This window comes from Delphinus delphis, chromosome 20 (genome assembly GCF_949987515.2).
Source record: "Delphinus delphis chromosome 20, mDelDel1.2, whole genome shotgun sequence".
Classification (NCBI taxonomy): domain Eukaryota; kingdom Metazoa; phylum Chordata; class Mammalia; order Artiodactyla; family Delphinidae; genus Delphinus; species Delphinus delphis.
Window position 1 is genome coordinate 31,617,100 of NC_082702.1, and position 16,191 is coordinate 31,633,290.

Below are 16,191 nucleotides of genomic sequence, written 5' to 3' on the forward strand. Positions count from 1 at the left end.
AGTTTGGGATCCACTAATGGGTGCTGACTCATGATTTGAAAAATACAGCTTAGACTTTCCTCTGTGCCCTGTGTTTTTCTATACAACAGGGAGTTCATCTAGTTGGAGAAAGGCCATGGTGGGCATCACTGCCATTTTCCCCAGCTCATCCCACAGGGAAGGAAAGGGAACCAACAAAAACACCAGGAGGAGGGGTATGGATGGTGGGTGTGTCAGGAAAGAGCTTCAAAGAAGGGGCATGGTTTAGGGAGTCTCATGCAGGAGTGTTAAATTTCAGGTTTGGTTGGGGGTGCAGGTTTGGTGGGTCAGGAATGGGGAAGCAGAGAGGTGGGTGTAAAGATGGCAACGTTGGGCAAAGAATCAGAAAGGTCCAAACCCAGCCCAAGGCTGGGGGGAAGGACAGGGAGGAGGAACCACCAGTAAGAGATGGAAACAGAGTAAGTAGCAGAGGGGCTGCAGTGCGGGGAACGTAAGATGGGGCTCAGAGAAGAGAGAGAACCTGGGGGAGACGAACCTTGCTCAGGTAAGTGTGTTCAGGTTACTGTGGATGGAACCCCCCCAGAGTGTTTGCACCACCACCTGGGATGCAGGAGCAGGATGTACATTAAGATATGTCCAATGCTGGTGCGTGAGGCTCTCTGAAAGGGCATTTCAGCTCAGACGTACCCAAGCAGCATAAAGGTGAGCTGTTGGGGGATTCCACTGGCTGAGCCTTCTTCCAATTGCACTGGGGTGGCCAAGGAACCAGGCATCTTTGGGTCTGGTTGACCCTCTCCAAGTGCACTGAAGCACCCACTTAGTCATGAAGGCGAAAGTCTCTTTCTTGGGGTTGGGACTCAAAGGACTTTAGTGTTCGTCCCACTACAGAGGCCAAGGCCCTGGGTTCCCAGGCTGTGATAAGCCCCACTGTCCTGTTACTACATCAGGCCTTTGCTGAGGGAGCCAGAGCGCCTGGCTGAGCTCCTGAAGGACGGAGAGGGGGCTGCCTCTGAGCCGTTCAGTGGACCTGGACCAACTCTAACTCCAGATAAGGCAAAGGCTCCATCAGGGAATGCTTGCCTTTCTAGAGCCGCATGGAAAACCATTTCCTGGCAAACAGGTGCTCCCTCTTCTGACCTCAGGGAGTCACTGATCCAAGAACAGAGAATGCTTTGCTTTTGGGAATTAAAAAAAAAAAATTCACCATGTTGGAAACCAAATTTTGAACAATGATAATAGCTTTGTTTAAAAAAAACAAAGGCTTTGGGGACTTCCCTGGTGGTGCAGTGGTTAAGAATCCACCTGCCCATGCAGGGGACACGGGTTCGATGCCTGGTCTGGGAAGATCCCACACGCCGCGGAGCAACTAAGCTTGTGAGCTACAACTACTGAGCCTGCGTGCCACAACTACTGAAGCCCGTGCGCCTAGAGCCCGTGCTCCACAACAAGAGAAGCCACCGCAATGAGAAGCCCATGCACCACAGTGAAGAGTAGCCCCCCACTCTCCACAATTAGAGAAAAGCGCACACACAGCAACGAAGACCCAATGCAGCCAAAAATAAATAAATAAATTTTAAAAAGCCTTGGACTTCCCTGGTGGCGCAGTGGTTAAGAATCCGCCTGCCAATGCAGGGGACATGGGTTCGAGCCCTGGTCCGGGACGATCCCACATGCCACAGAGCAACTAAGCCCCTGTGCCACAACTACTGAGCCTGCGCTCTAGAGCCTGTGAGCCACAACTACTGAGTCCATGTGTCACAACTACTGAAGCCCGCGTGCCTAGAGCCCGTGCTCCACAACAAGAGAAGCCACGGCAATGAGAAGCCCATGCACCACAATGAAGAGCAGCCCCCGCTTACCGCAACTAGAGAAAGCCCGCGCACAGCAACAAAGACCCAACACAGCCAAAAATAAATTTAATTAATTAATTAATTAAAAAAATTTTTTTAAAGCCTTGAGTTAACAGTAAGGTGAAAAACAATGAAATGAATAAAAATACATTTATTCAGTCAACAGAATTCATTTGTTTTGGAACACACTGTGTTTCAACTAGGCTGAGTGTTATGAAAAAACTGTGTTGTCTTTTCAACCCTGGATTGAACTTTGTGCTGAGCTTCCACTGGTTCTACAGGTCATATTACCAGATTTCCACATGGACATTTACAGGAGCCACTTATTTTCCCTTTGCTTCTCTTACATGTCTTTGCAGACACACAGGGAACCTGTTTCCTTCAGTCTTTTTTTTTGGTGGCCGTGCCGCGCGGCATGCAAGGTCTTAGTTTCCCAACCAGGGATCGAACCCGTGACCGCTGCAGTGGGAGCACAGAGCCTTAATCACTGGACCACCAGGGAAGTCCCTTTAGTCTTTTAAAAAGTCTCCCAGAATTTTCAATCTTGCCTCAAACCGAGGGGCAGAGAGATTGAGTGGAAAGAGCCACAGCGTGGCCACCAAGGAACCTGGACTTGAGTTTCTGTCTTCCCCCAGAACTGGCTTGTGACCTCAGCTATGCCCCCTTAGCCTCTCTGAGCTTCGGTCTGTGAAATGAGAGAATTGGACCAAAGCATGTGTCACCAGCCAGCTGGCCTGCTGCTGACTGTGGTTTGGCCCACGCGTGATTGATCAAAGTTGTGGAAGTGAGGGGAGGGGTCGGAGGGAGGACACATTCTTCAGTCCCCCCAACTTGGCCCACCACTTCCTGCTGCCCTACTGTGTGCTCAGAGGCTCTGAAGGCCCTCCAAGTCATTGTTGGGCATATTGGGCCCTGAGAGGGTACGAGATTTTGGTCTACAGTGTGTGTGTGTCTTTCTCTGCTTCTGGACGAGTAGATACTCCACATCAGTGAGTAGTCTACCCTTGCACTGTGCATGGAAAGCCACAGAGAGCTGGGTCATCAGAGCTGGGACCCAGCCCCCACCAGCAGCCACAACGGCCACTGCAGAAGGAATTCCTCATTTATCTCCCCCAGGATCCGCTGCTCAGATAGCTCCTGATTTTCCCCTTGGCATTTCAGCCTCCAGATTTCACATCCTCTTTCAGTTCCTGCCCAGACTTGTCATGGCTTTGACGTAAGTACAGCAGCGCCTGTTTTCCACCAGATAGGCTCTCTGAGCTCTGCCTCCCAGGTCTCATTAGAGCATGCAGAGCCCCATTTGGACTGAATTCCCTTTTACACACCTACCTAGCCTCTCGTGTGGCTAGGAGGGAGAGGTGGGTTTCACAGGGAAGAGAATAGCTGGAACGTTCCAGAAGAACCACCTGGCTGGGAGGCCCCCAAGCACATGCAAAACAGCCAGGTTTCACTTGTAGATGTGTATAGCTCAGGGTGTCAGAAAATACATACCGCCCACTTCAAAAGTGTTTACAGAAACGGGGCCCAGGAAAGCCCAGCCACCGGCTTCACTGTTAATTGGCCACTTGAAGTGAGGGTCAACCTTATGACTAAAAACACAAACATGACATGAGCGCCGCTTCCTGAAAGGGAGCCACAACAAACTCAATTTCTAAAAATACCATGTGGTAGAGCGTTAAGAAGAACCACCTGGCTGGGAGGCTGAAGAGCAGAACATCACACGGACAAAAGATGGTGGCAAGAAAGGACAAGTGTTTTCATTTTCTCATAGGAGAGTTACAAAATAAAACACTCTAAGGATGCAAAAGAGGGAGCAAACACTAAGGTCAAGGGAATTAAGAAGCTCTCTCTAGAGAAAATGGTATTTAAAATAGGTTTGAACAGTTGATAGGATTCTATAGACAGAGATGGGAGCTGGGATTGGGAGAAGGTAACCCAAGTGGCAGGATGCCTTGAGCAAGGACCAACTTACTAGGTGTGTTTGGAGAACAAGAAATAAACCAGTCTTCCTGGTGTATGAGGGATGCATACCCGGGGAGAATAAGACTGAGAAGGTTGTAGTGTGCAAGGCCCCCACTGAGAGGCTGAGGAGCTCAGGACTGACTCAGGGGCGCTGGAGAGCCACTGAAGGGGAAGGGGCAATGGGAGCCTGAGGAAGCTTGGCCAGACAGGAGATGAAGGAGGCTGGAGGAGAAAAGGCAGGGCACCCAGAGAGGAGGCTGTGCAGAATTGCAAAGGCAAGTCAGCAAGTCTCAACACTCTAAGAGTGGCGAAGAGCCAGGAAAAGAGGAGGAAGAATAGTATCTTCCAGAACTGGGAATTGCCTGGATGTATGTGTGGGAGGAACAGGGCCCCAGGAGTTAAGCCTGGGCAGCTGTAAGAATGAACAAACCATGTAATATGGAGGGCGAGGTAACAGGCTTTCTGCTGTAGAAAATGAGCAAGTAGGTGGGTTTGGTTTTGGACACTTTAAGTATGAAGACATCCCAGTGGTCATAATTGTGGTCCCGGAGCTCAGGAAGAGCTCAGGATGTCCACTGTTAGCCTGACACTGTAAGAACAGAGACCATCCATCGATTTGGGAGTCAACACTAAAAGACAGGAAATCGAAGTCATACCTTGGGTGAGATCACCAAGAAAGAAAGTAAAGAGAATGGAGAGGGCTGGAGGCTGGACCTTGGCAAGGGCTACATTTAGGGGTAGGAGGAAGAATAGGCAGCCAGCAAAGCAGCCTAGAAAAGATCATTGGTGAGGTAGGAGGAGAACCCAGGTAACCAAGGGCCTTAGAAGGTACCAGAGAAGAGGTCGAAAAAGCATAGAATCGTCGACCCTCATGGCAGCCGACTGCAGAAGTGAAGGCGCTGCTGAACTGCAGTTCTGGGAATCCCTGGGAGCCTTACAGAGAATAATTTGGTAAGGTGGTGGTTCAGGTACCAGAGATTGCGGAATAATTGCTGGAGGGGAAAGGAAAGCAGCAGCCATGCACGTTGACCTGTGCTTCAGTAACCCAGCAATGGAGAGAAAAATAAGGAAAATAAGGGGAGAAAAAATAAGGTGGAAACTTGGAGGAGACTCCAAGGGAAAGGAGACTCCAGGGAAAGCGTTGTTATCTTAGGGGGTGTATCAGTCAGGATCATGGTATGCTCTGCTGCAGTAATAAATTACCCACTAAATGTTAGTGGCTTACATGACAAAGATTGATTTCTCTCCTACAAATATTCCTGTGCTGGGTAAGCCCTCTTCTCCACCTCAGGACTCAGTGATCCAAACTATTCCCATCTTGGGAGGCTATCACGTCAGCCAGTAGCTTCTAACTCACTGAGGAACGGAAAAGAGAGTAGGAGGGTCATGCCCTGGCTTTCCAATGCTTCAGCTCAGAAGCGACCTGTTACTTCCACTCAAAGTCCGTTAGCCAAGTAAGTCACATGGCACCACCTCCCTGCAAGCGTCTGGAAAACTGGGGGGGACATGAGAGTATTCATCGAGCAAGCCATGTCTCTGTTACAGGTGAGAGTGATAAAGAGAGACCTGGGTGTATGTATAGGTCTGAGGGGAAAGATTTAAGATGCAATGAAGAGAATAATTGATGAAGAGGTAGTAATGGTGAATCACTAAAATGTGGCGGGAACTTTGCCAAGCAGCAGGGAAGGCATAGCTGATCTCTGCTAGTCCAAGGGTGCAAAATTCTCAGGACACCTGCCCTGGTGACTTTCTCTGGCAGGTCTCCCGAGCACCAAGTCAGAAAGCAAATGTGTAGAATGCAGGGGACACGTTCCCCAGTGATGGGGCTGGCCAAGCAAGAAGGATGGAAGGCCAAGGCACGAGGAATTCAAGGAGAATGACCAAAGTACCTGAAAATGGCTGACCACGAGCTCCAAGATGGATGGAGACACCGGAAGTGAGCTGCAAGAGTTGAGGAGACTTGAGGGGCTGGTAGCAGGAGGACAAAAAGTATGCTCAGTGGGAATGGGAGAGAGGGAGACAGAGAAGAATACAGGGTAGTTTGTGGTCAGTATGTGTGCATTTCAAAGTTTGAGATTCTGCAGGAGGTAAACTTTATTTTATTTTATTTTTTTAAATTTTGGGCTGCATCGGGTCTTCGTTGCTGTGCACAGGCTTTCTCTAGTTGTGGCGAGCCGGGGCTATTCTTCGTTGCGGTGCACGGGCTTCTCATTGTGGTGGCTTCTCTTGTTGTGGAGCGTGGCCTTTAGGCGCACGGGCTTCAGTAGTTGCCGCGCGGGTTCAGTAGTTGTGCCCCGCAAGCTCTAGAGCGCAGGCTCAGTAGTTGTGGCGCATGGGCTTAGTTGCTCCGCGGCATGTGGGATTTTCCCAGACCAGGGCTCCAACCCATGTCCCCTGCATTGGCAGGCGGATTCTTAACCACTGCGCCACCAGGGAAGTCCCAGGAGGTAAACATTTTTGAGCAAAATCTAGGGTGTCTATCATTTGACTGTGAGCTCTATGAAGGTGGCAGTTGGGATGAAACTTTTAGTTACTGGATGGTAGGAAGACCTGGTGGTCTCAGGGCCGGGGCAGCTGGAAGGTATTCACGGCATGCTTACCAGCTGGCATGGTGGTATTTCAATATCTTAACTGCTGAAATGGCTGAGTGAGTGCATATCAGCCCTGATTGTGACCACATCAACTCATCTTTGCAACCCAGCACCCATCACAGGGCTTAGCACAGAGTAGGCACTCAATAAATGTTTGTCGAATGAATGAATGAATGAATGGCAAAAGAATGGATTATGCCAGTGAGCAGTGGGAGCAGAGCAGAGATAAATGTAAGTAGAACTGAATGAAAGGGAGTATGATCTGGAAGCTGGAATTATTAAGATGGGGAAGGGATGGGAGGGAAGCTTGTGATCTTGGAAGAGAGCCCTAGAGGTCAAGAGATTATACTTGCAGTCAGGTAAGCCTTCCGGTGAGAAGTGGCTGCTAAGATGCACACCAGCCTAGAAGCAACAATGGGGAGGAGGAGGGGGAGACAGGGCTGCCTGCAACGGGAGATGTTCGAGGGTCCTGTCTTGGAGAAAGGTAGGGTTGGTTAACATAAGGAGGTTTGGGGAATTAGGGCAAGGTGCAGGGGGAGGGGGCCAGAGCTTGTTTACAAAGAACCAGACCCGCAAGTGAAATCTTGCTGACCTGAGTGATTGATGTAGGCCTGGGGCAGGGAAAGCTGATGGAACCAGGGCAGAGATAAGAGGGGAATGAGTGGAGATGTTTGTTATGGGCTGGGAAAGGAAAAATCCAGAGTTGAATGGGAGGGCTGAGCAAGGAAATTCATGGAGGAAAGTATCAAGTCTCACCATTTTTTTTTTTTTTTTTTTTTTTGCAGTACGTGGGCCTCTCACTGTTGTGGTCTCTCCCGTTGCGGAGCACAGGCTCCGGACGCGCAGGCTCAGCAGCCATGGCCCACAGGCCCAGCCGCTCCGCAGCATGCGGGATCTTCTCGGACCGGGGCACAAACCCGCGTCCCCCACATCGGCAGGCGGACTCTCAACCACTGCGCCACCAGGGAAGCCCAGTCCCACCATTTTGACAAGAATATTGCTATATTGCTATAGCTATCTCTGTAGTCTTATGCATCTTTGCCTAAGTGCTAGGTCTAGTCTGAAACCAGCTTGGGGAAGCTGGGGGTTTTGCTAGAGAAAAAAGAAAGAAACTAACACACAGTCAAAATTTTACTTAGAGTACAGGAAAGATTCTGTATTTATGAAAAGGTACTATAAAACTTAAGATGAATAAATATGGGTTTTTTTCTTTTCTTTTTAAAGTAAAATGCTGGACTACGATCAGGATATTTAGAAGAGGGCTGGACTGGCACCTGTGATGGGGAAGTGAGGGCTTTTGAGGTTTCCTGGGCCTCAGAGTTCAGCCATGATCCTGCCCAGGATGCAGGCCTGGAGGGCAGGGCTCACCTGAGTGGTGTTTGCCCTGGAACCAAACCCAAGCAGCCAGGAGAGTCATAAACCTGGAGCTGGCTGCGCCTGCAGCCTAGAGAAGAGCCAAGCATGTGCTCTGTGAGAGAGATTATTGAATCAAGCAGACACCACCCATTCATCTACCCCGTCCTTTTTGCGGTAATCGGAAGGATTTTTGTTGTCCAGTGGCGGTTATTTTATTTGGGCTCCTCCCTCCATTGGAGGAAAGGCTGTGAGATAGCATTCAACAGGAAAGAGGGAACCAAGTAGGACTTCTGATTTTTTTCAACTGTATAATATAAAATTCACCTCATAGTATCAATAGCACTATTTACAATAGCCAAGACATGGAAGCAACCTAAATGTCCGTCGACAGATGAATGGATAAAGAAGATGTGGCAAACATATACAATGGGGGAATTCCCTGGTGGTCCAGTGGTTAGGACTCTGCTGTCACTGCTGAGGACCCGGGTTTAATCCCTGGTTGGAGAACTAAGATCCTACAAGCTGTGCGGTGTGGCTAAAAAAAGAAAGAAACATATACAATGGAATATTACTTAGCCATAAAATAGAATGAAGTAATGCCACTTGCAGTAACATAGATGGGATGGACCTAGAGATTATCATACTAAATGATAAAAAAGAATATATATATATACACATATATATGTACATTTATATAGTAGGTATAACTGAATCATTTTGCTATATACCTTGTAAATCAAGGTATATATACATTGTAAATCAAGGTATATATACATTGTAAATCAACTATACTTCAATTAAAACATAAAAGGAATTAATGTCTACTCCAAATATATGTGTGTATGTGTGTGTGTATATATATATATATATATATATATATAAAATTCACCATATTAACTATTTTAAAGTGTGTAATTCAGTGACAATTAGCACATTCACAATGTTGTGCGACCATCACCACTATCTAGCTCCAAAAAATTTCCATCATCCCGAAAGGAAATCATGGACCCATTAAGCAATCACCCTCCATTAACTGCTGGCAACCACTAATCTGCTTTATGTCTCTATGGATTTCCTTATTCTAGATATTTCATATGAATAAAAACCATACAATATGTGGCCTTTTGGGTCTGCCTTCTTTCACTTAGTACAATGTTTTCAATGTTCATCCGTGTTATAGCAAGTATCAGTACTTCATTCCTTTCCATGGCTTCATTCCTTTCCATTCCTTTCCAGTATTATTCCATGGCTGAATAATATTCCATTGCATGGATAGACCACATTTTGTTTATCCATTCATCAGTTCTTGGACATTGCAGTTATTTCTACGTTTTGGCTACTATGAATGTTGCCACTGTGAATATTCATAAACAAGTTTTTGTTTAAATTCCTGATTTCAATTCCTTTAGATATAACCCTAGGAGTGGAATTGCTGGGTCATATGATAACTCTGTTTAGGGCTGAGTATAGAAGTGCACCATGCATGGACTTCCCTGGTGGCGCAGTGGTTAAGAATTCGCCTGCCAATACAGGGGACATGGGTTTGATCCTTGGTCCGGGAAGATCCCACATGCTGCAGAGCAACTAAGCCCGTGAGCCACAACTACTGAAGCCCACGTGCCTAGAGCCCATGCTCCGCAACAAAAGAAGCCACCGCAATGAGAAGCACGTGCACTGCAATGAAGAGTAGCCCCTGCTCGTCTCAACAAGAGAAAGCCCATGAGCAGCAACGAAGACCCAACGCAGCCAAAAATAAGTAAATAAAAATAAATAAATCTATTTTTAAAAATTATTTAAAAAAATAGAAGTGCACCCTGAATTTAACTACCAGGCCCACTGTTGCCCCCAGTGGTCGGTCTTGACTGGCCAGACCCCTCAGTGTCTCCCATTCAAGAGATACTTGGGGTTCTCAAAGCCAAATCAGTTTTCATTCTCTTTGATTATAAACATGTATGTAACATGCACTTTTAAGAAACAGATATCAGAAGGTAACAGGCAAGTGGGTGTCACACTCAAAGTTTGGGCATCCCAGTCCGAGATACCTCCTTCCTTTATCGAACAAAAACACTTCCCGATCACTGACCACATTGTTTGGGAGGATTTACTGTGGGCGCTACTTCTGGTGAGGAAAGAAAGCTGCTTCCGGCTTAGCGTGGGCATGGGTCACCATGGGATGGATTTCATGAGTACAGAACAGGATGTCCATTTCCTGGCCTAAAGGAGATGGCTCGTGTGTGTGGCCAAATTAGGATTTCAGAAATGACCATAAAAGGCAAGGTTTCTGGTTGGAGCTTGAATTATTTGGGAGAATCTCTAGAAACCAAGTAAAAACAAGAATTCCAAGAACAAAGTACAGAAGTTCAGCAGGGCCTAAGACACGAGATTGTTTGAAATAAAGCACCTGCACTGTCAGTGACCTTTTGCCTGCTCAGGTTCTGCAAAGGATTCTAGACCCTCACAGCCTGAGTACAAAATAAAACAGGTCTCAGCTCCTTCCCTCTCCCCCCTCAGAATTTAAAGATGAATTAGGTCATAGCAGAGACATAGCACCACAGAGGTGCTTCTAACCATCAAGTTTTAAGTTTTAAAATTTCCATAGTCTTCCATTTCCACATTTCCAGAAATCTCATTTAAGAATATGGATTTTCCGAGACTTCCCTGGCTGTCCAGGGATTAAGACTCTGCACTTCCACTGCAGGGGGCATGGGTTCTACCCCTGGTGGGGGAACTATAGATACTACATGTCGCATGGCACGGCCAAAAAAGAAAAAAAAAACAAAGAGTATGGATTTTCCTTGAACTCACTATCTTTCTTTCCCTGAGCCGCTTTACTTTCTATTCTTGAGAGGCACAAAGGAATATATGTTGTATGATTTCACTTACATGAACTTCTAGAACAGGCCCGACAAAACTGGAGTGACAGAAAGCAGACCAGTAATGTCTGGGACCAGGATTGGTGGGGGGGTGAGCAGGTTGGCTGGGAGGGGGCACTGGGGAACTCTCTAGAATGATAGGAATGTATCTGGAATGATAGGAATTCACACAGGTGAATACGCCTACCAAAACTCTTTGAACTGTACATTTAAGATCCATGTATTTTACTATATGTAAATTATACCTCAGTACCAGTTAAGTAAAAAATAAAAATTTCATAGAGTTACTAGCTCTGTAGCCGAGTTACTTAAACTCCCCGTGCCTCAGTTTCCCCAGCTGTGAGATGGCAATAATAAAAGCATTCTACTTCAAAGGTTGCTGTGAGGATTAAATGCAAGTTTCATGAAGTTGTGTGTCTGGCACGTAGTAAGCACTCCTCCGTTAGCCATTAGCTCTGTTCCTGAACCCATCTTTGTTCCCAGGCCTCTTTCCCTCCTGCTTTATGTCTGCGATGTCTTTTTCTTTTTCCAATTTTTTTTTTCACATTTCCTTTTTCACTCGATCCTAGCGCTGATCTACATTTTCTCTTGAACGCACCACTCAGGTCTCGTGGCCCCAAGTCTCTCCCCCTCGAACCCAGCCTTCGTAATGATGAAGATCCGTACTGATTCTGATCACGTCCTGCTACTCAGAAACCTTATTGCCCACAAAATAAAGCCAACTCTCAAGGGTGAGCATGCAAAGTCTTCCCTGAACTGGTCCCAAGAATTCTTTCCAGTCTTACCTCTTGCTGACATCATCATTGTTATTTTTTTAATTTTACTTTATTTTATTTATTTTTTATTTTTGGCTGCTCGGCATGGCATGCGGGATCTTAGTTCCCCGACCAGGGATCAAACCCACATCCCCTGCACTGGGAGCTCGGAGTCCTAACCACTGGACTGCCAGAGAAGTCCAGACGTCATCATTATTAGTATTTTAAAATAAACTCTGTCCTTACTGCCACACTTGACCAGTGGTTTCCAAAGCTGGCCCTTGAATCAGTACTGACTTAGATGCCTCAGGTCCCATTTGGTAGGCCTGACATGGGACCAGACACCCATCCTATTGTTTTTCCATGTTTAGTTGCGGGCATAATGTCCACGCAGTGAAATGCACATATCTTAAGTATACAGCTAGATCCATTTTGAAAAATGTCTGTGCCTGCCTACCCCACACCCTACCAAGACAGAACTTTTCACTACCCAAGAAATTTCCTTCATGCCCAGTGGTGTATTAGTAGAGGTGAACAACTGCTTCCCCGGGGGAAAAAGGCTCTGCTTTATTGCGTTTCCTGATCTCTGGGGTGTGAATATTCCTACCATGGCCAATTTCAGGTTGTCAGTGTGATGACACTGAAAGCAGAGTCAGGAAGATAAGCTCACATTCGGTTCTTGAAGACCAGCACCAGCCGACTTCAGCACAGCCCCTTCCAAGTCCGTCTCTGCCACCCCATCCCCAGGCAACCATGCTTCTGTTCTCCGTCACCACAGATTCATGTTGCTTATTCTAGAGTTTCACACGAATGGAAGCATTTAATAGGTACTCCTTTTGTCTGGTTCTTTCACTCAGCACGGTTTTGAGATTCATCCGTGTTGCTACATGTATGGTAGTTCATTTCTTTTTATTACTGAGTAGTATTCCATTGGATGGATATACAGTAGTGTTTATCTGGTCTCCTGGTGATGGACACCTCGACTGTTCCCAGTGTTTGATGCTACGAATAAAGCTGCCATCAACATTCTTGTACAAGTCTTTAATTTCTTTTGGGTAAATCCCTGGGAGTGTAATAGCTGGGTTGTAAGTTAGGTGTATGTTTAGCTTTATGAAAACTGCCAGACTGATTTCCACAGTGGTTGTACAATTTTATACTCCTACCAGCCAAGTATGAGAGTCCTGATTGCTCCATATCTTTGTCAATACTTGGTGTTGTAAGACTTCACTTTGAAAAAAAACAAAAAAAAAGAGTTCCTCAGGTGATTCTGTTTCACAGCCAGGCTTGGGAACCTGTGGACTGGACTCCTTGCAGTTTCCTAAATATTAATGGCTAATATTAATTGAGCACTTGCTAAGTGTCTGGCTCTTCCCCAAGACCTTTAACGATGCTATATCATTGAAATATCACAACAACCCCCTGAAATAGACACGATTATTCTTCCTATTTTACAGATGAGGACAATTAGGTACAGAGAGTTTGAGTAACTTGCCTAAGGTCACGCTCATAAGTGACACAAGTTGGCTTAGAAACAGGCAGTCTGGCTCTGGGCCCATCAGTTGAACCACTGAACTATACTTGCCCATACAAACTGTGTATACAGGTCCCCTGTTGGGCTTATCAATAATTGCTGCCATTATTATTTTCATTCAAATCCTACTCATCCTTCAAAGTTCAGCTCAAATTCCACCTCTTCCATCCAGTTTTCTCTGTCTCCCCCTCTCCTCCTGCCTCTGTGTAATTCCTCAGTGTAATCATAAGTCCTTCAGAAATGTACGAGACTTTTGGGCTGTCTTTTATTTCTGTTTTTGACTGTCTTATCATGCTCGCTGTATTTGTAAGATCACTGAGAACCGGGTCACTCCGTGTTTATCTCTCTATTCCTGGCATGTTGACCTGAATTTAATGTTTTTATAAATATGGTTGGCCCTCTACATCCACGGGTTCCACATCCACGTATTCAGAGGCCTTTTTATCCCGAAAATATTCTGAAGAAAAAAATTCCAGAAAGTTCCAAAACACAAAACTTAAATTTGCCCCACTCTGGAAACTTTACATAGTGTTTACATTGTATTTACAATTATTTACATAACATTTACATTGTATTTAGTAATATAAGTAATCTAGAGATGATTTAAAGTAGATGGGAGAATGGGACTTCCCTGGCCGTCCAGTGGTTAAGAAAGACTCCACACTTCCACTGCAGGGGGTGTGGGTTCAATCCCTGGTCAGGGAACTAGGATTGCACATGCCATGCAGCGCGGCCAAAAAGTTAAAAAACAAAAAGTATATGGGAGGATGTTGCATTGGTTATATGCAAATACTACGCCATTTTATAGAAGGGATTGCGCATCCAAGGATTTTTCTATGGGGGAGGGGGTGGCGGGGGGGAGTCCTGGACCCAATCCCCCATGTATACGAGGAACAATTCTGTACTATAGGCAGAATCACAAAAGTCCTTTCCAAGGAGCTGTCTCGTTGAGAGATGACTCAAGAGGGAATCACAGAAATTGGATTGCCTTTTCCCTAGGGAAAAACACACCTCTTTACTTTCTTACTACTGAGCGAAAATGGATGTGCTGTTTTAAGGGGACCTGACGCTTGTCACAGCAGGCTACAGGAAACCATGTTATGTGGCCTCCTTAATTACCCAATGAAGCTGTTATCTCCTGCCTGGCTGCCTGCTCTAAGGCTTCTGCTTGTTTTATCTGGCCTGGCTCCACTGGTTAGCTTCTAGCTAGTTGGAAGACTATCAGATTATAATCAGTCATTTCTTCCATACTGATGTATGAAAAACAGGACCAGCTACATAATTTGTGAGACCTGGTGAAAAATGAAAATGCAGGACTTCTTGTTCAAAATTTATTAAGAATTTTCAGAAGAGCATTAAACAAAGGGTAGAGCCCCAGAGGTGCCACACCCATGAAGCCAGCCTGGATGAAAAGGGACTGAGCCCTTCTCAGCCAACAAAAACCAATCACAGAAAGCTGAGCATGGGGACAATTATCTCCAAAGCGCTTCACCTCCATTCTTAGTACAAACACTGCTGAAAAGGAAACCACCCATGTTCTGTGTTATATTACGGCTGATTGTTATGGATTGAACTGTGTCCTCCAAAAAGATGAATTCCTAAGCCCCCAGTACGTGTACGTGACACTATTTGGAAATGGGGTCTTTGCAGATGATCAAGTTGAGGTCATTAGGGTAAAACCCTAATCCAATATGACTGGTGTCCTTATAAAAAAAAGTGGGGGGCGGGAATTGGGACACAAAGACAGGCATGCATAGAGAAGATGACGTGAGGGCACGCACACAGGGGGAGCACACTATGAACACAAAGGCAGAGATGGGGGTGATGCAGCTACACACCAAGGAATGCCAAAGATTGCCAGCATGGAACAGATTCTCCCTATAGCCCTCAGAAGGAACCAACCCTGCCTGACACCTTGATCTTGAAACCAGGCGGGGCCCTGTGGGGCTCCTGGACACAGAGGCCTTTTTGTCCCGCATTTCTTGTAGGCAAGACTCCAGCTTCCATGACCTTCCCTGAGTTCCAAAGGGCAGATTCGAACAGTTGCTAATCAAGGGGGGAGCAGCCACGAAGCCACCTGAGGCAAGATTACAGGGACCAGAGAAGCTCCTCAAGATTAGGAGACCCTGCACACACCCTAATCTTGTCAGCACCCCCACCCTTTAGAAACTCAGCAGAAGAAAGAAGAATGTAAGACTATTACCGCCTTGATCCTTATTGAATACCCCTGACCACAAGCCCCGAATATGAGACCTCTCCCTATTCCCCAGGGACGGGGGGTGGGGGGACAGTTCTTGAGGTGCTGGCCTGCTGTGGTCCCTCTTGGCCTGACAAAGAACAAAGCCACCCTTTCTTTCTCCTCCAAGACTCTGTCTCTGTATCTCATTTTGGCATCGGTGTACAGGGAGCCAATATTTTGGCATCAATCTCAGACTTCCAGCCTCTAGAGCTGTGAGACAATACATTTCTCTCCTTTAAGCCACCCAGTCTGTGGTACTACACCCACCAACCACACCAGGTTCCTCCTGTTACCCTCCTTAAATTTGCCCCACTCTGGAAACTATTTACATGGTGTTTACATTGTATGTACAATTGCCAATGTCCTGACACACCTGGCAAAACAGATGTCCCAACAGGATTAGAACAAGGACGGGCCAGCACAATGTCAGTTTTGTTTTTCAAGACTTTTTTTTTCCTACAGAGGGAGGGAGTGTCTACATCAGCCAGGCCTCTGTGGTCACATTTTAGGAAAACTGAGAAACGTGCCTTCTGTGTCTCAGCCTCAATTTCAAGGAAGTATGTGTTAGTATCCTATAAAGTGAGGCCTTTTTCGAGCGTCTCCCAGCCTAAGCTGGACTGTGGCCTGCTTGCCACTCATTAGGATGACGTCCCACAGTTAGGGGTACAACGTTCAATTCTGAGGTCACAGGTGAAGGGGCAACATTGGCTCAGATTCCTGCATCCTGAACCCCAGGAAGAATCTCCCTTCTTCCTGGCCCTTCTAAGGCTTGTCGGGTCGCCCTTCCATGTGGGCTCGCAAACGGGGCTCCCCCAGCAGTTCTTTGAGCTGAGGCCGGGGTTGGGGTGGGGAGGCCTCCCCTGGGGGGCCTGACGTCACGGGCCACCCGGGGAAGGGAAAGGGGAAATGGGGCTGGTGTCAAAAGGGCGGAGCTGCTTCTTTGTGAGGAAACAATTTGCAGAGGCTGCCAAACCGGAGAGTCGGCAGGGTCTGCCCTCCCTAAAGTGCCGTGAGCAACTCGAGCCGGGGACCAAGCCAGTGTCTCAGGGCCGAGG